General features: G+C 52.4%; 1 long non-coding RNA gene across 1 annotated transcript; it reads left to right on the forward strand.

Annotated features, from left to right (window-relative positions):
• LOC110260908 lies at window positions 5,419-6,786 on the forward strand. The gene is made up of 2 exons (XR_002344482.1): window positions 5,419-6,488; window positions 6,589-6,786. It is a non-coding gene; the product is annotated as an uncharacterized LOC110260908 (long non-coding RNA).

Consider the following 24,509-nt stretch of genomic DNA (forward strand, 5'->3'; position numbering starts at 1 on the left):
GGCGCCCGCGCGATTGGTCCCCGCGGGGTCATGTGCCCGCCCCTCTGACGTCAATGGCGGCAACGGCGGCGGCCGCCGCGGCTTCGGCCTCTAGCAGGCGGAGTCCGCCGCCGGGCGGGGACGCGAGGGGCCGAGGCGCGGCCCGACGAGAGGGGGCGGCCCCCGGGGAGGGGGCTGGGGCGGGCGAGCCCCGGCAGGCACCGAACCGCCCTGCCCGGAACCTGGGGAGTGGGCGGGGGCCGCGGGGGCGGGGCGCGTGACGTCACGCCCAGCCGCGCCCCCGCCGGTGCCCAGGCGGGTGCCGAGCCCCGCGGCCCGCGGGCCGGACGGATCCAGGGACTCGCCGCGGCCGGCCGGGATTCGAAAGGCCAGCGTCCCGAAACCTGTCCACGCGGATGGCGGAGGTGCGGCCAGGTGCAACCCCGAGGGACCCGGCCGGGAGGGAGGGGTGTGGGCAGGACGGCTTGACCTCTGCACCCACTCCCCCTTCAGCTCAGGCTGTTCACCTGACTGGCCAGATGGCGCCACAAGACAGAGATGTTTCCTCGAATTGAAAATGTCCCATCAGTTATCCAGATAATGAGCCACACTGCCCTGGCTCAGCCTGTGGGACTCTGCAGGCTTCCTGATCATTTACAGATGTCCTCCTGCCCTTGGCCCTTGGGGTCCTGAAGCCACCCAGGGTGGAGGGGACAGGCTCCCCAGCACCCCTCCTGCCTTCTGCTGCTGGATTCTGATTAGTTCCTAATAGGAACCTAGCGGGGGGGAAAAAAATCCCTCCCCAGAGGTACCCGCTCCCCACCCACCTGCACCCCGGCAACTCCAGCTTCTTTACCTCTGCCCGCAGGCCAGGACCAGGTCATTCATTTCTGTACCCCCAGGCCCTGTGCAGAAGTGTAAGAGAATCATATTGGAAGCACCTTTGGGGACTGATGCATGGTGTCACTGGGGAACTCCAGCTGTGAAACAAAAAATGTTGCCTTTCTGCCATCAGGAATGGCACCTGAAGCCACCCAGCCAGGTCTCAGCTCCCAGGTGGGGCTTTAGCGCAGCCAGCACACGTCTGCAGTTCATACCATTCAAGCCCCCAGATCTGTGCCTTTCTGTTAAGTGAAGGTGCCTCTACAGTGGACATGTGAGAGTGTGAGCATGCGTTCACTTGCATCGTGAGTGCTGAAGTTAGTCCATGGCAGCCCTACAGTGGCGATTGTGTAGACACATGAGGGCTCCCCAGAAGTCTCTCTCCTGAGCCTGGCCCCAGTTGGTTCCCCAGTGGAAGGCAGGCCCAGCATACATCCCTCACCAGATAAGACTCACCTCCAGTCTGCCCAGGAGATGGGCAGAGCTCTTGTCTCCTCCTGAGCACTGGGGGGGCACCATTAGGTGAGAAAATGGTGAATTTGCTGACTCCCTACAACCTGCTGGTGAATTCTGTTCTTTAAGTTCTGAATCTCAATGGCTTGGGAAAAAAACCATCAAGCAAGAAGGAGTCAAGTCCGGGAGTTCCCATTCTGGCGCAGCAGAAATGAATCCAACTAGTAACCCTGAGGTTGCAGGTTCGAGCCCTAGCCTCTCTCAGTGGGTTAAGGATCCGGCATTGCCATGAGTTGTGGTGTAGGTCACAGACACAGCTCAGATCCTATGTTGCTGTGGCTGTGGCGTGGGTTGACAGCTACAGCTCCCATTCAACCCCTAGCCTGAGAACTTCCATATTCCTTGCATGGGTCCCTAAAAAGCAAAAAAGAAAAAAGAAAGAGTCAAGCCCGAGCCCCCACCTCGTGACACAGATGTGGCTGTGGGGGGTTGTCATCAAGACCCCCAGGCCACGCCATTAAGGAGTTCAGTCAGTTGTTCAAACCTTTATCGGGCTCCTGCTGTTGGCCAGTTGCACTTCCCAGCCTTGTAAGTACTCCCTGTGTGCTGAGTGGTGCACACACGCACACACTTCTTTTCCTTCTCACAACAACCTTGTGACACAGGTGCCATCATCCTCCTCTCTTGCAGGTGAGCGTGTAGAGAGGCTGCCAGGCTCGCTTAGCTGGTCAGGATTGAGCCCAGGTACAGAGCTCAGAGTCTAAGACACTGTAAAGACAATGACCATGCTGTGTTTGGGACTGCAGGAACAGAGAGCATGTGCCTACCCCAGCCTGGCTGCAGCACTTGGGGACATGTCCTGACTCCAACGGGTCTTGGGGAGTTGGACAAAGAAGGCGAAAGGCGTTCCTGGAAGAGGGGATGGCACATACAACGGCAGAGAAGTGGGCGGACCCTCAGCCTGTGCAGAAAACTGCAGGCATTTGCCAAGGCATGCAGGGAGCCTGGGGCAGCAGGGGCGCAAATGCAGGGCTGAGACCTCAGAGATGAACAGGGGCTGAGCATGCAGTGCCTTGAAATGCAGGCCCAGGAACCAGACTCTCCCCTGAGAGCAGCGGGAAGCTAACACATGGAGCATGCAGGGAAGTGACTTGTGGATGTCACCGTCATAAGGTCATTGATCACAGCAGGACATGGACAAGGTTTGCAGAGCAGCAGTCTGGAGGCAGGGAGGCTGGTGAGGAGGCCGTCGAGGGTACCCAGCAGGGAGGTGATGGGGGCCAGCATGAAATCATGGAACGGGCAGCTCGGTGGCAGACAAGGCAGCTCCTGTCCATTTGAGGGACATCTGTGGACCCTCTCGCCACCCCCTTCGGGGGGCAAAACCTCAGCAGAACAAGACTGACCAGAATGCAAAGGATCCTGATCCCAGAGTTCCCGTTGTGGCTCAATGGAAACAAATCTGAGTAGTATCCATGAGGATGCAGGTTCTATCCCTGGTCTCGATCAGTGAGTTAGAGATCTGGCGTTGCCATGAGCTGCAGTGTAGGTTGCACACGCGGCTCAGACCTGGTGTTGCTGTGGCTGTGGCATAGGCCAGAGGCTCAGCTCCGATTTGACCCCTAGCCTGGGAATCTCCATATGTCACGAGTGCAGCCCTAAAAAGACCAAAAAAAAAAAAAAAAAAAAAAAAAGGGATCCTGATTCCCTGATTCCATCCAGACATCGCCAAAACTTCTTGGTACAAGGGGTGACTTGTGAGCATGAAGTAGGAATATCATGACTGATTGACGAGCACCCAAGTGCCAGATACTCTGCTGGGGGCTTTTTATAGTCGTTGTCATTTCTTCCTTCCAACCAACCCAGAAGGCAAGAATTATTACCATCCTCATTTTAAGGGTGAAGAAGTTGAGGCTCAAAGAGCTTCAGACAATTATAGGGATCCAGCCAAGCCCCCATGGAAAGTCCATGTTTGTCCCACTCCTTTATAATATTTCTCTGAGCAGGTACTCTGGTAGAAAGTGTGGAATTTGATCACTGTCAGCTTTAACTAATAACATTTCTTGGCTTTAGTTTGCAGTCAGTGGCACGGAGCCCCCAGGATGCTGCAAGAAGGTCCTTGAAAACAGAAACCAGGACTTCCTGGTTGACAGCAGAACCGGCTCAGTGCCTACATGCAGTAGGGGCTCAATAAATAGGCAGGGATGCTGGTCAGACTCACCTATTCCCTGTTGCCTAGGAACGTGCAAGCCATAGGACTAGGTCTATAAGCTGGGGTGTGATGAGACACTATGCAGGACCCCTTGCCTCCCGCTGTACCAGGTTCCCAACCTAAAAATGAATTGACATCCAGTTGTTGGACTCCATCAGAAGCCCCCTCCCTGCAACACCCCCAACCTCTGCAGGTAATGCAAACATATCAAGTTTCCCCAGATGGATCATGGACCCAGAGCATCCTTGATGCCAAAGGTATCCAGACTCAGCAAAGAACAGTCCAGGCTCCTTACAGTTCACCCTCCTGGCATCAAACCTGAATGGAACAGCAGGACAAGCACAGGAGTTCATGAAGCTTCCCTCTCCTCCGGTTCCCAGAAGCCAGTGCACACTTTGCTGGAAGCCCCTCCTTTTTTGGACAGTATTCTGGTCTCACCTGCCCACTGGAAGTACCTCTCGCACGTGTGTCAGGAACCCACTACGGGTTCACCCTGGGTCACGTGGGTGGAGAAGCTTCCCCATGCCTGGAGCTAGAGGAATGGAGTGAGCAGGCAGGACGCTCATATCTCAACGCTGGGATCCCTGAGGTCACCCCTTGAGCCACCTCGGGAGGGAAAGACAGACCTGCTGCACTGGCTGCCCACAGAGGGATTAGAGGAAGTGGCCAAGTTGCCGGTGGGGAGGCGGGCACCTGAGCAGCACCCAGCCTTAAGAGGGGGCCACCTAAGCGCCTGCTACCAGCAGCCCTGTCCCTTCGAGCAGAGGTGGGAGTCCTCCTTGGAGCGGTCTCCAGGGGACATCCTCACCAGCCTTTGCCCAGCTCCCTCCTTGCCCCACCCGACCATGAACCAGTGCCCAAACCCAACACACTGTACCCTCCAAGAGGTCAGGGTCCATTCCGGGTCTGCCCATCACTGTGTCAAGCTGTGTGCTGGTAAATGTTTAACAATCAGCGGGCTGGGGAGTGTGGGGGAGGGGGGGAGCCTGGGGAAGGAGGGGAGCCCCCGAGTTTCTGCCTTTGACAATTTCGCTTGTGGGACTATTCCCACCATAGCTGTTTTCCAGTTACCAAGAGGTGGAGCTGGGAAGAGACACACCCCATGGTGGATTATTTGCACCCTATAGATACAACATTCCAGGGGGCTGGAGGGCCAGCCTCAGCTCCTGGCTTGTGAAGCCGAAAATATTTACTGTCTGGCCCTTTTACAGAAGAAGGTTGACGACCCCTGAAATAGACACAAATAACTTCCAGAACAGAGATACTAGTAAAATGTCAAAATAATTAGGAAGTGATGAGTTTTATTACCTTTTCTTAAGAATTCGATTTATTTAATTGTAAGTTTATATTAATTTAATCTTGTTTAATGGCCTTTTGACAACCAGCTTGTAGATTTCCTGAAAGATTATCAGCTCTCAGGAGCCAGTATAGGTCAGCGCTAGTGTGGCCCTGCCTGTTCTGGCCCAGAGTAGGTGCAGGATCGTTGGAAATCAAACTGTAACGTCAACATTCCAACCATTAGACCACACTGCCCCGCCTACTTTCTTCCTGCTTCAATTCAGTTCCATCAACAGCTGTTTGCACAGCATTGCAAATCAACTATAAGTAAAAAATAATAATAATAATAATCAGGAGTTCCCGTCATGGCTCAGTGGTTAACTAATATGACTAGGAACCGTGAGGTTGCCGGTTCGATCCCTGGCCTCGCTCAGTGGGTTGAGGATCTGGTGTTGCAGTGAGCTGTGGTATAAGTGGCCCATGCGGCTCAGATCCCACGTTGCTGTGGTTGCTGTGGCTGTGGTGTAGGCCGGCGGCTACAGCTACTGCCTAGCCTGGGAATCTCCATATGCCTGTGGGTGCGGCCCTAGAAAAGGCGAAAAGACCAAAAAAAAAAAAAAAAAAAAAAAAAATGAACAAAACCACCCCACCTGTCCATTAGCACCTACTGAGGGCAAGGACTTTGTTGGGGACTAGTGATCCAGCTCGCACAAGATACCACCCTCATGGGGTCTGTAGTCAAGTGAGGGGAACCTGACACCCCTTCTCCCCCAATAAGCCCCCCAAAATATGCCAACAAGAAAACCTTCTTGCCCTTCTCTTTACCAGTTGTGTGTATCTTGAGCTGATTTACTATAAAGCGGGGTTGTTACAGTGCCTTTATCCAGGCATAGAAGTCAAATGAAATAGTGTCAAGCTCACAGTTTGGCACGGAATAAGCACTTGGGAATAAGCGTTGGCTATTTCATGTTGCCACTGTCATTTCATTTCACTTTGTTATATTTTGGTTTTGGCCCACAGTCATGGCATGTGGAAGCTCCCAGACCGGGGATCAAACCTGCACCACAGCAGCGACCCAAGCCATTGCAGTGACAACACCAGATCCTTAACCTGACCTGGCACCAGGGAACTCTGCCACTGTCATTTTAGAGCCCAGGTTTACATGGCCCTGATCACAGGCTCTCATCTAGATCACTTCTCCGAAAGTGGCCCATCTGCCCCACAACTGGGGTGCAGACACTCGGTACAGCCTCTTCGCAGGGGTTTCACCTTAGGTGCTGTTAACACTTAGGGCTGGATAATTCTTGGTGGCTGACAGCTGTCCCGGGAACTGCAGGGTGATTAGCAGCATCCTCGGCCTTAAGCCCCAGATGCCAGGGGCATCCCACCTTGTGACAACCCCGATGTCTCCAGACATTACCACATGTCAGCTGGGAGGCAACCTTACCCCTGGTTGGGAACCACTGGCTTAAAGGGAGATGTTTTTCCCACCCTCTCAGCCCAGAGAGGCTGCTCCCCAGTCATCCTGCGGTTCCCCGTCTGGGGAGATTACATTGTCCACTCTCATGCAATGACGCGTCCCTTCTCAGACGCCACTTCCCGGGGGCTGGAGGAAACGCCCAGCCACCTTTATCACTGCCAAGGAACATGGGGGCCCACAAGAGGACACAGGGTGCAGTCTGTTGTAAGTCGTGCTTTCCGAGCCCTTTAATATGACGCCACGCCCGTAGTCATACCCCAAGCCCCCAAAGCCCATAACGCAATGTCCGTTCTTCATTTCACAGCGGCCCAGGGCGCCGTTGCTTTGGGAAAACTCTCCGGAAGCTCCGTCTGAAACCTCTGCCTCAAAACCACGTCGTCCAGGAGGGCATTCCGGAGGCTCATTTTTAACAGGCAGGAGAAAGCAGCACAACGGAAGGCACACTCCGTACCCAAGGCATTGAACGTACGGATCAAACAATAAAATGTGCTTATTCTCCCAGTGTAAGGAGAGGAATCGTGCTTTCATCCCGAGGTCGGGGACCATCCCCCTCCCCCTCCAGGGCTGCTGTGCAGGCAGCCCGTTTTCTGGGCTCCTCGGCGGGGCGGGGCGGGGAGCGGAGCGGAGCCACGCCCCCGAGCCACGCCCCCCGCCCCCGAGTCCCTGGCTGGGGGAGGGGAGGCACAGTTGAGCCTCGGAGGAAGGCAGCGCTCTCCTCGCTGACTTGCTTTCTTACTCTCACTAAATAATTAGGTCTGGGGTGGATTTGTTTTTATTTTGTAAGAATTATAGAGGATGAAGCGTTTCTCTGGAACTACCCTTCCTCACACCCAAGCAGCTGATGGATGGAGCTGCATACACACGGCAAAACGTTAACGGCGGTCATCTCCACAGGGGGACATTGACCCTTACCCAAGGGTCGTTTCCGTGAAATAAAATGCACCCATTTGAAAAGAACAGGTTGATGAGTCCTGGCGAAGGTCTACACCCGGGTAACCACCAGCCCAATCAAGATATCGATAGAGAACATTCCCACAGCCCCAGAGAAGTTTCCTGTGCTCCTTTGTACTCCATCCCAGCCACCCACTTCCGGACCCAGGCAACCCCGGATCTGCCTTCTGTCACTATAGATAGTTTTACCCCTGCTTGAACTTCATATAAATAGACTCAAAAGATAAATCCTCCTTCGGATCTGACCTCTTTGACTCAGCACGGCAATTTCTGTGATCCGTCCATGCGGGTGCACGCACTGCGGTCTGTTCCTATCTGGGCTGATAAATACACTCATTACGTGGCTCTAACACTTAGGGGTAAATATTGTTTTCTTCTTTCCGCCTCTCTTCCCACCCACCAAGGCCAAATTTCCTACAATGAACGTCTCTTAATTTGTTTTACTTCTTTTTTTTTATTATTTATTTACTTTTGTCTTTTTAGGGTCACACCCATGGCATATGGAGGTTCCCAGGCTAAGGGTCCAATTGCACCTGTAGCTGCCGGCCTACACCCCAGCCACAGCAACGCCAGATCTGAGCTGCATCTGCAATCTGCTCCACAGCTCACGGCAACACCGGTTCCTTAATCCACTGAACGGGGGCAGGGATCGAACCTGCATCCTCATGGATACTAGTTGGGTTCATTGCCGCTGAGGCACAACAAGAGCTCCTTGTTTGATATTTTAAGAAGATAAATGCCATTCTTTTTTTTTTTTTTTTTTTTTTTTTTTTAATTCACACGGACTTGATGAAGGGCCCAAATGCCAGGCTGCTGCTGACTTGTGGAAATGGATGCCTGGCACAGCCACACAGAGGACTGAAGGCCATGGATCATATTTTTAAAAATAAAAACCACTGTGTTTTTCAGATTAATTGCATCTCTCTCCCACACCGCCTTTGCGGTGAGCTGCTCAAATTGACCAATTTAAATGTGACCTCACTTCTCTCCCCTCCATCCGCTCTGAGTCAGTTGCTAAGAAGCAAGGAAAGGAAGTATCGGGGAGGGGGGACGTGTTCCATGTGTGGAGTACGTGCTGCTTTTCCAAAACCTACCCCCACCCACCCCCTTCCATCCGCGAAGCCGCAATCAAGGGTTTGTCCAAGATCCCCCTGCAGGAGAGCAGGACGGGGCCACCCAGTCCAGGTACAAAGGTAAGCAGGCTGACAGCACCGGCTTCGGATCGAGATCCCGGCTGTCCACCTGACGTAGCCGGGTTACACAAACCGAACCTCTTAACCTCTCAGAACCTCAGTCTCTTTATCTGTGAAACAGAGATCCAATAGTGACACTCGTGAGCAAGGCAGTGCAGGTCAAGTGCTTAGAACACGGTTTAGGAAGAAGTCGGTACCTAGAACACGGTGGGGGGAAAATGTTTTCTCAGCTCCTCGTCCTTCTTTCTTCAGCCACAGCATGAAACCGAAACTGCAGACCACTAGGGCTGAAGGGAAAGGACTGGACGTTTTCTTGCAGCTCCAGGGAGCAGACCCTTGCAGACGCAGGCAAATAATGAGGAGAAGGCGGCCTACAGCATCCAGGTGTTTGCAAACACATCAGGTGCAAGAGAAACCCATCAGAGAAGCTTCAAAAAGAGTGGAGATGGGTTATGAGGAATCCAGGGTGTCTCACCGCACCCCCGGGGCGTAAAGGTAGCCAGGTCTCGGAAAGAGTCAGAAACCAGGGACCCAGGAATTTTCTATTTTGAGTGCCAGCTTCTCTCTGCGTCATCCCTCCCCCCATCCTGGCTTTCTCTGCTGTGTCACTTCAGGCTGACAGAAGGTGGCCACTGGAGAGGCCAGCTGGGATCACCGAACTAGAGCTCGTTGGTCCAGCTCTAAGCGAAGGACTTGGTGGCTTAGCTTAAGCCAGATACCCATCCCAGCCAGGGGCCCAGCCAAGCTGTGCAAATAGGGCTGCAGGCGACCACCCCTTAGAGGTGAGAAGCTGGTCCGGCAGGTGGCTGTGAGCCATCTTACCTGAATAACAACCCCTGCTTTCGCTGTGTTCCCCGACCTTGTGGATTTTGCTTTATTAACAGCAAATGTCTGCACAGGGCTTACCGCGTGCCGGTCACCGTGCATGCGCTTTGCCTGTGTTGGCTCCTTTCAGTTAATCCGCCCAACACTGTGATGAGGTTTATTGTGTCCATTGCACAGATGAGGAACCCGACGAGCAGGGAGGCTAACTTGCCCCAAGATCACACTTGACCCCAGCCAATCGGGTACCAGACGTGCTGTCTTAGCCCACATGCCATGTTGCCTATTTTCAGCCCCAGTCCTGCTTGAGACAATTCCGCTGTTACCCCACATCTCTCAAAATGAGAAAAAAAAAAAAAAAAAGATGAAGGGAAAGACGGTGACATGTGACATTTCATAAAAGCATTCCACAGTCGCAATGGAAAGTGCTGGACCTTTGCTGGCCGTCCTCACGGTTTCATTTTGGCCTGGAGATGGGGGTGCAGGCACGACGGCATTGTCATTGCCTCTCCATGCTGCTCTATGATGCCTGTGACACTCCCCTGACCTGGGACCCCCTGGGCGAGACCTGCGGCTTCCTGGCCTGCACACAACAGGTGCTCGGTGAGGTTGTTGCTGTGGAGAAAACACGCCCTGCTTTACAGTTTGCAAAGAGGTTCCAAAGACAGACAAAGAGATCGGTGAAAACATCGGCCCCCTGACATGTCCAGGGAGGGGAGTCCCTGGAAGGAACATACACACGAGAACCCAGCCCACGCTCACCGACCAGGCCCGGGAGGGTAGGGATCACGGCGGGGGCAGCACAAATACTCCCCTCTCCCCTCTGTCTTTTGTCCTGACCTCTCTGGGACTCTGTTCCTGTGCCTCTGCTCTGTGTCTGGCCCTGGGCCCCAAATGGTGCCCCCCCCCGCGCTGTCGCCAGGGCCACGTGGACACCGTCTCCTCCAAATGTCCAGGTGAGGCATCTGAGGGTCCTGGCTGGACTTTATCCAGACAGGCCCCCTGCACTCAGGTTCTGGGCTGCAGGCTCAAAGAAGGACAGGAGGACCTTGCCCCAGGTTTCCAAGAGCAGAGCCCACCCCCCCCACCCCCCGGCCAGGATCCTGGTCTGTCAGCACCTGCACTCGTGTCCTGGGGCTGCTGTCACAAAGCACCAGAACCCGGGGGGCTCAGGCAGCAGAGATGCTCCTCTCCCCCAGCTCTGGCGGCTGGACGTTCTAAGCCAAGGCGCCGGCAGGGTGGGTGCCTTCTGAGGACTGAGAAACGATCTCTTCCGTGCCTGTCCTCCAGCTTCTCAAAGCTCAACTTGAACTTGAGCTTCGAGTTCCCGGCATTCTCCCTGTGTACGGCGGTGTCCAAACTCCCACTTTTTATGAGGACACAGTCATGCCAGATGAGGGGCCCACCCGACACCACTGTGACCTCATCTTAACTTGTTCTGTCAGCAACGGCCCTGCTTCCAAGGAAGGTCACAGCTATTTGTCGGTACTGGGGGTCTGCACTTGGCCATCTTTTTTGACGGGCACAGTTCAGACCATTGCAGAGCCCACAGCCGGCCCCGGGGAAGGGCTGTTCTGTTCTGCCCCAGCCGGTTCTCACCACGGAGCCTTCCAGCCCCAGAAGGTGCAGCTCACATCCTGTTTACCCGGGGCAGGCACAGAACAGACACGACCCAAGTCGGCTCTGTTCTCCTCAAACTCGCCCGGGAGCATCCAGAGGGGGTAATTCAGGAGGACCCACTGGGGCACCCTGGCGGGAGGGTGACTCACCTCTGGGTGAGGCGTTGAAGGAGCCTTTATTCAGACGGTGGCCCATTGTCTGGGCTGCTCCGCCAGGCCCCAGTTTCATCAGGCCATTTTAGAGGCATTAAACCTGAACAGCTCACAATGGGCTAATGAATTTCATTCAGCACGGACGACAATGACCCACACATCAAAGCCGGCTGGCGGGACCTCTGGCCTTGCGCTTTCACAATGGTGGCGGCTGACAGGTGGCTGGGTCCCGGACCAGGGATTCAGGTGAGTGGTTTATTTCTAGACTTATTCACTTTTCTATTTGGTTTGGCTAAATCGTAAACAGAGTCTCCTCAGAGGTGAAAGAGCCAAATTGACCCTGAGGATTAGCTGCATCTCAGAAACTCAGGATCTGGGTTCAGGAAAAGCCAGCCCTGCCCGTTTCTTCAGCCTTGCCAGACATCGCCCATTCCATTGTGAAATGTTACCTAAGATCACGGTCCTGGAAGTGGCAGCAAGAGGGGTGGAACCCACGGGGTCAGTAACTGTCTGTGTTCATTTGGTAATTGGACTTGGTGACTCACTGTTTTAAGCCTGGATGTGGCGTTTGCCCCCTTGAAAGGAAAAGTGCAAAGAGGGATCCCAGCAGCCACACCCCGCTCCTGCATCCCTAGGGAGCAGGCAGTGAGATGGGACATCGTTGGACTGGGACTTCTGGTCTACCCCTCCTATTTTGCAGGTGGGGGAGACTGAGCTTCCGAGAAAGGAAGGGGCCATACTCAGACCACATGGGTGATGGATGGGTGACCAAACCACGCTCAGAGCTCCTGACCCCTCAGTCTCCTGCTTTTCTTCTCCAGCTGTGGATGAAGGATGCTGGTTCCTGTGTATTTCTTGTCCGTTTCCTTGCCGCCGGAGTTTGTGGAGTCAGATCTCTGGGGAGGCTCATCTTCCTCTTTTCCATCTGCCCCGGGCCCTGTGCTCCCGCTCCATCCTAATGATGTGTGCTGTTGCTCTCACCCTCTCCTGGGGTTTCTGCAGCTTGTCACACTTTACTGCCTTTCCTCTGGGCCTCCCGCCTGCTGTCACCGCCCACAGCCCCGGGAAAGGGGCCAATCCTGGGTCCTGGCCCCCAGACTCCACTTGGGGCACTTCCTTTGAGCCCCTCCTTCTGCCGTCTTCAACTGCCAGATACCAGGGATCCTTCCTGAAGGCCTAGTAGCTGGGGTGGGCCCAGTAAACAAAGACAGACCCCCTTGTGGCTACAAAGCAATGTAGTTTTGAAAAGTCAAGCAGCCTAGGGATTTTTTTAACTTTTTTTTTTTTTTACAAAAATGATATATTTTCACTTGGAAAAATCAGAAGCTATAGATAAATAACAAAACAATAATAATGAATATGCATTAGGTACCTACTAGATTCAAACACTATGCACATATTAGCTCATTTAATCCTCAAATGAGATATTCTGTAGCGCAAACCACAGGGTTTCTTCAACCAATAAATGGCAAGGAAAAACATGGGAGCGAGGATAGTATTTAGATTAAGAGAGAGTTGAAAGTGCTACCAACTGTAGAGGAACAGGTGGATGGCAGGCAAGTGACGAAGTACCTAACATGTCAGGAGTTACGAAGGCGCTTGCTGTAAAATCCTTCTGTCTTTGTGGATGTTTGAAAATTGTCCTAATAGGAGTTCCCGTCGTGGCTCAGTGGTTAATGAATCCGACTAGGAACCATGAGGTTGTGGGTTCGATCCCAGCCCTCGCTCAGTGGGTTAAGGATCTGGCATTGCCGTGAGCTGTGGTGTAGGTTGCAGATGCAGCTCGGATCCCCCGTTGCTGTGGCTCTGGCGTAGGCCGGTGGCTGCAGCTCTGATTAGACCCCTAGCCTGGGAACCTTGATATGCTGTGGGATCAGCCCTAGAAAAGGCAAAAAGATAAAAAAAAATAATAAAATTATCCTAATAAAACTCTGGGGAAATGGATATATCAGCCAATTGCAATGGTGGATCTTGTGAATCTCGATTCAAGCAAATCAAATTAAAAAAGGCATTTATGGGACAAGTAAGGATGATTAGACACTGATTAAACATTAGATGGCTTAAGAATTTTTTTTTTTTTCTTTTAAAAGTTTTAGGCATGGAGTTCCCATCGTGGTTCAGCAGAAACGAATCTGACTAGCATCCATGAGGACACAGGTTTGATCCCTGGCCTTGCTCAGTGGGTTAAGGATCTGGCGTTGCCGTGAGCTGTGGTGTAGGTCACAGATACGGCTCAGATCCTGTGTTGCTGTGGCTGTGCTGTAGGCCAGCAGCTGTAGCAGCTCTGACTCGACCTCTAGCCTGGGAACCTCCATATGCCTCAGGGGAGGCCCTAAAAAAACAAATTTGGGCATGATAATGGTATCGTAGTGATTTTTTTTAAAGGAGTCTCTTTGTTTGAGATTTCCTTTAAAATAACCAGCACAGAGCTCCTGCTATGCTGCAGCAAGTTAAGGATCCAGCATTGTCTCTGTGGTGGTGCAGGTTTTGATTCCTGGCTGGCACAGTGGGTTATGGATCTGGTGTTGCCACAGCGGTGGCATAGGTCACAGCTACAGCTCGGATTCAATCCCTGGCCTGGGAACTTCCATGTGCTGCAGGTGCAGCCGCAAAAATAATACAAATAAAATAAAACATAAAATAAAATAACCAGCAGAAGAAGGCATGGAGAGGTGGAGGTGAAACAAAATTAGTGATTTATTTCTAACTGTTAATGCTGGGAAATGGAGGCTCATCAGACTCAAATGGAGGCTTGAACATTCCCATAATAAAGAGTTAAAAAGAAAAGAAACACTCTATTACTTGGCAGTTGAAGAAACTGAACTGAAGTTTAGGGATGTCGGGTTATTTGCCCAAGATCACCCAGACAGAAAAATCCCTTCACAGGGGTTTAAAAAAAAAAATCTATCCCCCAGTCTTCACACCTTGGTGAATATCCCTTAGATCTCCTACACATGTAACCGGATTGAACACGACTTAAAATATATGCACCTGCCTGACTCCATCGCTGGCCAACACGCATCATGCCACTTCTGACAGTAAACTCTGGAAAAGGAGCTCACCCATCTGGGGTGTCTTGTAAGCGAGGCACTGGCACCTGGGCCACTTCGAGGACAGTCGCGGACCTTCCAGCATGATTATTAGTCATGACATTGTCCCTGTTTTTACAGAGGAGACAAACTCAGGAAGAAAGGGCTTGTCCAAGGTCAGAGACCTAATAATCGGTAGGAAATTCATGCCCATAATTGATGATGTGACGCCATGTGGTAAAAGACGCCTGACACATGCCATCTTCCCATTGTTTTGTTTGTTGGTTTGTTTTGTTTTAGGACCACACCTGCGGCATATGGAATTTCCCAGGTTAGGGGTCTAATCGGAGCTACAGCTGCTGGCCTATGCCACAGCCACAGCCACACCAGATCAGAGCCACGTCTGCAACCTATACCACAGCTCACAGCAACACCAGAACCCTAACCCACTGAGCGAGGCCAGGGATCGAACCCGCAACCTCATGGTTCCTAGTCAGATTCGTTTCCCTTGCACCACGACAGGAACTCTGTCTTCCCACTGTTAAAGGTACGGCGCTGCAGCATTAAGTATGTTCGCAGTGTATTACACAACCATCACCACCATGTCCAGAACTTTGCAGCTTCCCAAACTAAAAACTCCTCATTAAACACTGACTCCCCATCCCCCTCCTCCAGCCCCCGCAACCGCATTCTACGTTCAGTCCCACGAATAATCTGACTACTCGAGGTCCTTCATATAAGGGAACTCACACAGCACTTGTCCTTGGGGTTTGGCTCATTTCATTGAGCATCACGCCCTCAAGTTTCACCCATGTGTCTCAATTTCCTTCCTCTTTAAGGCTGAATAATATTCCATTGTATGGACAGACCACATCTCGGTGATCCATTTATTTATGGATAATGGGCATTCGGTTCCGCTTCTGACCACTGGGAATAAAGCTGCTGTAAACGGGTGTGGATACCTATCCCTTTGAGTCCTTGTTTTTCTTAGGGGCGTATGCCCGGAAATAGGATTGCTGCATCATATGGCAATTCTCTTTTTCTATGCACACTTCTGAATCAATTCCTTTTTCTTCTTTTTTCCTTTTAGGGACACACCTATGGCATATGGAAGTTCCCAGGCTAGGGGTCATATCAGAGGGGCAGCTGTCAGTCTACACCACAGCCACAGCAACTTGGGACCTGAGCCACATCTGCGACCTATGCTGCAGCTCATGGCAACACCAAATCTTTAACCCACTGAGTGAGGCCAGGGATCGAACCTACATCCTCATGGATACTAGTTGGATTCTTAACCTACTGAGCCTTAAGAGGAACTCCCTGAATCAATTCTTTCTCTCTCTCTCTCTCTCTCTTTTTTTTTTTTTTTTTTTTTTTTTGTCTTTTCTAGGGCTGCTCCCACGGCATATGGAGGTTCCCAGGTTAGGGGTTGAATCGGAGCTGTAGCCGCTGCCTGCACCAGGGCCATAGCAACTCGGGATCCGAGCCACGTCTGCGACCTACACCACAGCTCAAGGCAATGCTGGATCCTTAACCCACTAAGTGAGGGCAGGGATCAAACCTTCGTCCTCATGGATGCTAGTCAGATTCGTTTCCGCTGAGCCACAATGGGCACTCCACCCTGAATCAATTCTTGCTGTATTTTCTACCTAATCATGCACCTTCCTGGGTTGCCTTGTCTTTGTAACTTTTGTGGTCAGTCTTGGGATCCAGCCAGGTAGGGTGATACCTGCCGACGTTGTTCAGGCTGCCGTCCTCTTGAAATCTCCTTCCCAGCTCAGCCTGGCCCGCCAGAGTTGACTTGGCCCTCGTGACCCGATTTCCAGGACTCAGATGAGCTTCGGGACCCTGGATCACACCTAAGATTTTCCTGGGTAATCCACTTTCTAATTCACATTATGTGATCCTTTGGGTCATCACATGTGCAACGTTCCCAGCTCACCCTGGAGGCAGCACCTGAGCCCTCTTATTCTAGGCTGTCTCCTTTCCCCATTGACCTCTAAGTGTCTCAGTAAGTTTGCACAACAAACAAATGTTATGGAAGTAATTAAGTAATTACCTCCTCTCCTGGGGGTTATGTCCAACTTTTCGATATTATTTCCAGGGCTGGGATAACACCACGGGATTTGGGAGCGGGGTTGGAAAGAAAAGAAAAATGGCAGATTGGGCGCCTAACTCACCAGCAAGGGCATCAGAAGGAAGAGGGTGTCGGTGAGGGAAAGTGACCATTGAAGAAAGGCTCCTTTTTAGCCTCTGTGAGTAGAAACTCTTCTCCCCACTACAGATTGTACCCAGAAATGGGTTGAATGGTGAGCCTCAAAAGATACATCCACCCAGAAGGTCTGAATGTGACCTTACCTGGAAAAAGAGTCTGGCAGATCTAATACAGGCTCTCAAGATGCCAACATCTTAGGTGACGGTGGACCGTGAATCCCCGGGCAATCCTTGGGGGAATCAGGCACAGAGCCACAGAGGAGAAGGCCCCGGAAGGACAGGGCAGAGGGTGGAGCTAAGCGTCCACAAGCCAACCAATGCCAAGAAATTCCAAAGGCCACAAGAAGGTAGGAGAGAGGCGCGACGGAACAGATTCTCGCTTGCGGCCTCCAGAAGGAATCCACCCTACTGACACCTTGATGGCAGAGGTCTGGCCTCCTGCACGGTGAGAGCAGAACCTTCTGTCACTGGAAGGCACCACGTGTGGGGTCCTTTGTTACGGCGGCCACAGGAAGCGGAGACCGTATGCATCTCGGCAGCCCCTTCCCGAGGGACACGGACACAGCCACAGCTGCAGGCTCCAGCTGGGCCTGTCCCCAGAGCCGGCGCAGACGTCAGTGTGTTGAGCGCTGAGCCCTTGCAGAGGAAAATCCTCGCGTATTTGTAAATGCTGATACTGGGGAACAGGACTCAGGGCCTCAGCCCACCGGGGAAACCAGAGCATGAAACGGGGTGCGTACAGCCACTGGCAAGCCATCGGGGAACATGAAATTAGATTCTTTTCGGACAGCACACGTGCGAATAAAGCCCAGGTGGACTGAGGCCAAACCATGAGAAACAAAGCTTGAAATTATTTAGTAGAAAATATAAGGCAATATTTCCATGACGTGGGTGAAGCATTTGACTCCACTGAGATGAAAACCCTCTGCACATCAAAGGGTCCCACAAACCAGGGCAAAGGCGAGCCTCACGTAGGCTAAGAAGCCTTGCAATGCAGGTTAGTCCCCAGGCGTTACAAAGACTTCCTACTAATCAATAGGAAAGATACTCTTTAGTCTTGTCTTTTTTTAGGGTCGCACCTGCGGCATATGGAGCTTCCCAGGCTAGGGGTCGAATGGGAGCTGCAGCCACCATCCTACGCCACAGCAACGCAGGATCTGAGCCGCATCTGTACCTACATCAGCGCTCATGGCAATGCTGCTGGACCCTTAACCCACTGAGCGAGGTCAGGGATCGAACCTGCGTCCTCAGGGATGCTCCTCAGATCGTTTCTGCTGAGCTACAATGGGAACTCCTGAAAGATATTCTTAACTCCAACTACAAAATGGGCCAAGGTATGAATATCAAATTCACCGAAGCAGACGCAGAACGTGGAGAGATCTCAGTCTCACTAACGATGGGGGGGGGGCAAATTAAACGACAGGGACCTGGACCTTTAGCAGATGGGCAGCACACGAGCAGTTCTGACGATGGCCACAGCCGTGAGCCCTGAGCAGCAGGAGGGCTTACGTGCTGCTGGCAAATGTGTGTTGGTGCAACCAAGAGGAGGAGCAATGGGGGAACTGTGTCCCCTCCAAGTTCACAGCTGCACCCAAGACCCCCAGCATCTCAGGCTGTGACGGTGCTTGGAGACAATTCTTTAAAGAGGTTAAGTTAAAATGAGGTCATATGAACAAGGCTTCATGCAACAGGACCGGTGTCCTTATAGAAAGGGGGAAATTTGGACCTAGAGAGACCAATGCATAGAGAGAGATGGGAGAGGGTTGACAGGGACTGTCACTCACAAGCCCCGGGGTGCCTGAGGCCACCAGGGGCTGGGAGAGAAGCCTGGAACCCATCCTCGCTCAGAGACTTCAGAAGGAACCAGCCTGCCGAAACCTTGATTTTGGACGTCTCACCTCCAGAGCTGTGAGACGACACATTGCTGCTGAAGCCACTCTGCCTGGTAGTTTACGGCGATAGCCCTGGGAACCCAACACGACCATCACCCAAAGATCGGCTCATGGACTGCGAGACATCCACCCAAAGAAAGCCTTCATGAGAAGGGACGCCATCAGCACGAGGAAGCCGCCGAGTGACACGGTCACCAGCAAGTTTGGAAACATAAAAAAACCAGGGAGTTTCCAGGTGGTTCAGTGGGTTAAGGATCCGGCATTGTTACTGCTGCGGCTGGGGTCACTGCTATAGTGCAGGTACGAGAACCTGGCCAGGAACTTCCGCGTGACACAGGTGCAGTCAAAAAAGAAGAGCTAGATCTGGTGTTTGCAAATATAAGTGAACGCAAGCTGTGTGAGAACAAGCAGCAGCAAGAACCTCCTCCAGAGAGTGATGATATTTACATCCCTGGGGCGGTAAGAGGAAACCTGGATACAAAAGGGCCCCCGGAAGTCTGTAGTTTTGGCTACATCTAGAGTGTTTATTCAAAAGGCCTGAGAGAAGGAAGGTAAGATTCATGTATTCAATGAATGTTGATGCCCACTAGGGGAGGGCCATGGGGGGGCATGCAAAATTGCACCCAAGAGTCTGGGTAAACGCCTTTTTTTTTTTTTTTAGGGCCGCATCTGCAGCAGATGGAAGTTCTAGGCTAGGGGTAGCGTCAGAGCTGCAGCTGCCAGCCTACATCACAGCCACAGCAACGTGGGATCTGAACTGCAGTTGCAGTGATCCCGGGTCCTTAATCCACTGAGCAAGGCCAGGGATCGACTCCGCTTCCTCACGAACACTATGTCAGGCTCTTAACCCCCTGAGCCACAGCGGGAACTCTGGTAAATGCTTCTTGATCCGTACCCTTCTCTGGGCATCCCTCACCCTCATCTCCTCAGGAGACATTAAGGAAACACACATGGTGTGTTTCAGGATGCAGCTTTCCACCCCATCAGAGAGCATACGCGTACACATGCAAACACACCCAGACTTCCAAAAGAACAACACGACAGAGCAATTTTCTCTCCCTATTTCTTTTTTCATAGAGAAACAGAAAAAATCAGATCCACCTTTCACATCGTGGTAAGAGGAAAGAAAAGAACGAAAAATAGACCAAGAAAAAAGCTGCTAGGAGTTCCCGCTGTGGTTCAGCAGAAAGGAATCAGACTAGGAATCATGAGGTTGCGGGTTCAATCTCTGGCTTCCCTCAGTGGGTTGAGGATCCGGCGTTGCCATCAACTGTGGTATAGGTCACAGGTGTGGCTCAGATCCCACGTTGCTGTGGCTGTAGTGTAGGCCGGCAGCTGTAGCTCTGATTCGACCCCTAGCCTGGGAACCTCCATATGCTGCAGGTGCAGCCCTAAAAAAAAAAAACCAAAAAGAAAGAAAGAAAGAAAAAAGCTGCTTACAAGGCAACAGGAATCAAGTTTCCAGTGAAAAAGGGTGCAAATCCCAAACCCATAAACTCACAAAGACCCAGGAGGAAATGCAAAGAGTAAACGAATTTATGGAAAACGGTCCATCTCGGGAGTGGCCAGAATCCCCACTCCCATCCCCTCCGACCAACCCGCATACATCAGGGGTTTGGGGTTCTTCTGAGGCCTGAGGTTCTACCAGCTGGCCCTGCAAATGACAGGGAGCAAGTGACCTCCAGAAAGGCCAGTCTGGGGCATGGGAGGGGGACCAGGCAGAAGGAGGTCGGGGACATGAGGCCGAATGAGGGACTCCCCAGAGATTATCTCAGACACGGAGGATCTGGGAGGGCCTCAGCCACGGGGCAGCCGGCCAACCGCCAGAGAAACTATGATTGTAGCATCGCTTTATTATATTTCCGGGCACACATGAGTTCCCGGGCAGGGACCGAACCCATGTCATGGTATTGACAACACCAGACCCCAAACTGCTAGGCCTCCAGGGAACTCCTCAATCTCCGGTGTTGTGAATAATGCCCAGCGCTGGGAAGATGTGGAGGAAGGAAAGGAGAGCTGCTGTGCTCCCAGGATCTAAAGCATCCAAGAACTCACCGAGGGCCCATTTCTTGCATACTGGTCAGGTCTGGGCCCCGGGGCCGCCCGTTCACCCTGTCAGCTGATGGTGCGCTCACAGTGGGTCTCTGCGGGGGCACTGAATTGACCCGAGCTTCACGGCTCTAACCAACTTGTCTCGTTTGCCCAGGACATGCCTGGCTTCAGCACTGCAAGTTCCACATCCCTGCGAAACAGCGGGACAGTCGGTCATCCTCCACCTTCCAGGTGAGGAAACCAATCAGAGAGGGGAAGAGCCTGGACCAGGCCACGTGGCCAAGCCGGGGACCAGAGAACCCAGAGCCGCACAGGTGTGGAGAGACGGAGGAATCAAGGCCCCCGTCTGCACCCCGCCCAAACCCCGTGTTCTTTTGGGCCAGCACGGCAACGCCTCAACGCTGGGTCAGGGCTGGGGGGTGGCAGGTCCAACTGCCACCCGTGTCACCATCTCGAGGACTGTCCCCTTGGAAAGCCATGTGGCAACTTGCAGTTTGTGCTGTGAAAACTCTTCCTAGCCTGTGACTGAATAATACGGTGCTTGGAAACCTATTCTAAGGAAATTATTCTTTATTCTTAGTATTATTGTTATTATTAAAAAGCTATTGGAAGGAACACCTTCTCTGTAGCATTCTCTGGAAGAAAAAATGAGGAGTCCACAGTGGGCAATAGCTTTGAACGTCATGCCCCATCTGCCCAGGGACACTGTCACACAGCCGAACAGGTACCTTTGATGACTATGCAGCCATATGAAAAACTCTTACCATGTAAGTGGTGTCGCAGGAACTAGAATAAACATGTGTCTTGTGCCTACAACTTTGCAAAGTGCTTCTGGCTGAGGATCAGGCTGGAAGGGAACAGGCAGAGTGACAGGCATGTGGGGTAAGGGAAAACGTATACAAATTAAGGATAATTTTTAATCCCCCTATTTTGTCTTTTATAAAGCAACAAAGGGAAGAAAGGAATTACCTGTGCATGGACCGAGGTCATGCACGTGACCGAGATGTCGCTTGGCAAAAGATCCTCTTTATGGCACTGGTGGAGAGCTCAGATGACTGAAAACAATCTGAATGTTCATCAGGAGGGGAACAGTGAAATGAAGCTGGTACATCCATACAATGGAGTACTACACAGCCGTTAAAAAGAAGGAAGCCGCTGTGGTTACAGGATAGTCAATAAGATGCATTAAGAAAGGCCAGGTGCAGAAGTGCTACTATTTGTGTGAAAATGACACATGCACAGGCATATACAGCTGTATTCCGTCATATGCAGAGACCGCCTTGGGAAGGAACCCTGGGGAGGGCTATGGGGGCCTGGATGCCAAGAATGGGAGGGCGCTCCCTTCCCCTCCATGCATTTGGTACCTATGGTGGGTTCAGTGGTGCAACCCCTCAAGAAATGTGCCTACACCCTCATCGCCAGAATCTGTGGATGTGACCTTGTTTGGTCTCTGCCGATGCAGTGAAGTTAAAGATCTCCAGATGAGGTCACCTTGGGGGACTGGGGTGGGTCTTCAATCCAATCACAAGTGTCTTTACAAGAGACACACAGAGGAGAGGCCATGTGAAGACAGAGGCGGAGATGGGACAGGTGTGGCCACCCGCCAAGGCACCTGGAGCCTCCAGAATCTGGAAGAGGGAAGGAAGCGCCTCCCCTTGAACCTGCAGGGGAGCAGGGCCCCGCTGACACCATGATTTAGGACTTCTGGCCTCTAGAACTGTCAGAGGATGCACTTCCATTGTTCTAAGCCCCCCGGGCTGCTGGTGATTCGTTGCAGCAGCCCTAGAATAATGCAGAACCTTGGAGATTGGGGAGTAAGAGGACTGCATTCTCTCTTTAAAATAAGCATAATGTCTACAATCATAGCCACGTTAGTCATAACTGCCCCAAATGACAAACAACCTCAATTCCTATCAAGGGGAGTTGAAAAAAACAACTGTGGTCTATTAACACAATAAAACACACTCAGTAATACAAACAAACAAACCAGTGATCCATCAACAAGGGCGAGTCTCACGAATGGCATGATTGTGAAGGAAGTCGGACACGAGAGCGATACCCAGTGTGATTCCATTTACCTCAAGTTCAAGGACAGGCAAGAACGACCCATAATGGCAGAGGTAAGGACAGAGCGTACCTTGGAGGGTGGCGACTGGGAAGGGGCTGGGGGGGGCTGGGGGCGCTGGGGTCAAGTTCTACATCTTCATCTTAAGGGTCGTTCCTCTCGCTAAACATGGGAGAAAAGTCACGGGGCTGCCCACTTCAGAGGTGTGCACTTCATGGTATATAACGTATACCTTCATTTAAAAAAATTTAAAAGATGAAGATTAAAACTTACCGTGGCACAGGTAAGCCCTACAAAGAGCTAGAACCTCCTTTTAAAATGCTTTGACTGGCATTCCTGCCGTGGCACAGTGGCTTAAGAATCTGACTGCAGTGGCTCAGGTCTCTGCAGAGATGCAGCTTCAATCCCTGGCCTGGCGCAGTGGCGGGTTAAAGGATCCAGTGTTGCTGCACCTGCAGCAGAGGCCGCAGCTACAGCTTGGATTCAATCCCTGGCCTGGGAACTTGCATGTGCCATGGGACTGGCCATAAAATAAATAAGTTAATGAACGTGCTTTGACAAGGACAAAGAACGAAGGATCCATGCTCAGCACGAGGTCGTTATGCCGGAGTCCCAGGAACATTCCAGCAGCTCAGAGGATTTTGGCAGGGACTTGCTTGCCTTCACTAGGTACTGGCCCTCCCCACCCCACCGCCCCGAGCCTGGGGCCTGTGCTGTCCACGCCTGCCATGGGCACCTGGCACTGGCCCTCAACTTGAATTGCTTTCAGCCTCCAGGGAGGTGAGACGGGCAGCACCCTCTAAGGGTCGGAGCTGCCAGGCACAGGAGCAAACAGCCTGGTGGACAGAGAGCAGGTGCCCAGCTGGCTATTTACAGGGCCGCTGTGCCAGAAAGGACGGGCCAGGAGGCTGCAGGGAGGTCAGAGTTAGGATCTGGAAGGAAGAACGGGGGTGAGCCTGGAAAGGGGAGCTGGGCTGGGAAAGGGTCTTCCCAGGCAAAAGGAACCACACGCCCTTCCACTGTGTGCAAAGATGCAGAGAATGAAAAAAGAAGATACATTCTATCAGGGAGCTGCTGCTGTGGCTGGGAGCAGGCTGGTGGTGGTGGAGGAACCGCCGTATCACATCGCCATGGAGACCCAGGGAAGCCAGGGCCAGCCATGGGGGAGGGCGCCCTGGGGAGGAGACACTCACCTGGCTTCCCTACCACCTCCTGCAGGTACAGCGACGCTCGAAGTGGTGACAAGGAGGTGCTGTGGGCTGGAAGCCATCCTCAAAGACTGTTCGCAGTGTGGTTGCTCCTGTGACCTCACAGGGGGTCAGTGAGGGCTCAGGATGTCATGCAGATCATCTGGTCCAGACACCAGTTCATCTGTTCATTCATTCACTCCAAGCATTGACTGAGGAGTTCCCATCGTGGCGCAGTGGTTAATGAATCCGACTAGGAACCATGAGGTTGCGGGTTCGGTTCCTGCCCTTGCTCAGTAACGATCCGGCGTTGCCGTGAGCTGTGGTGTAGGTTGCAGACGTGGCTCGGATCCTGCATTGCTGTGGCTCTGGCGTAGGCTGGCAGCCACAGCTCCGATTAGACCCCTAGCCTGGGAACCTCCATATGCCGCAGGAGCGGCCCAAGAAATAGCAAAAAGACAAAAAAAAAAAAAAAAAAAAAGAATTGACTGAGTACCTACTACACGCCGAGTCCTGCTCCAGGTGCTGCTGACAGAGCCATTTACGGAGACAAGGACAGATATGTTAGGTGCTTTTGAGGGCTAAGGAGGAGGTCCCTTTGTGGCTCAGTGGTAACAAACCTCGCTAATATCCATGAGGTCACAGGTTTGATCCCTGGCCTTGCTCAGTGGTTAAAGATGCGGCATTATGGGGAGTTCCCGTCATGGCTCAGTGGTTAATGAATCCAACTAGAACCATGAGGTTGCGGGTTCGATCCCTGGCCTTGCTCAGTGGGCTAAGGATCTGGCGTTGCCGTGAGCTGTGGTGTAGGTTGCAGACGCGGCTTGGATCCCGCATTGCTGTGGCTCTGCGTTGGCTGGTGGCTACAGCTTCGATTAGACCCTAGCCTGGGAACCTCCATATGCCATGGGTAAAAGACAAAAAAAAAAAAAAAAAAAAAAAAAAAAGAAAGATGCGGCGTTACTGTGGCTGTGATGCAAGCCGGCAGCTGTAGCTGCAATTTGACCCCTAGCCTGGGAACTTCCATATGCACCGGGTGCAGCCCTAA

The sequence above is a fragment of the Sus scrofa genome, chromosome 6 (genome assembly GCF_000003025.6).
Source record: "Sus scrofa isolate TJ Tabasco breed Duroc chromosome 6, Sscrofa11.1, whole genome shotgun sequence".
NCBI lineage: Eukaryota > Metazoa > Chordata > Mammalia > Artiodactyla > Suidae > Sus > Sus scrofa.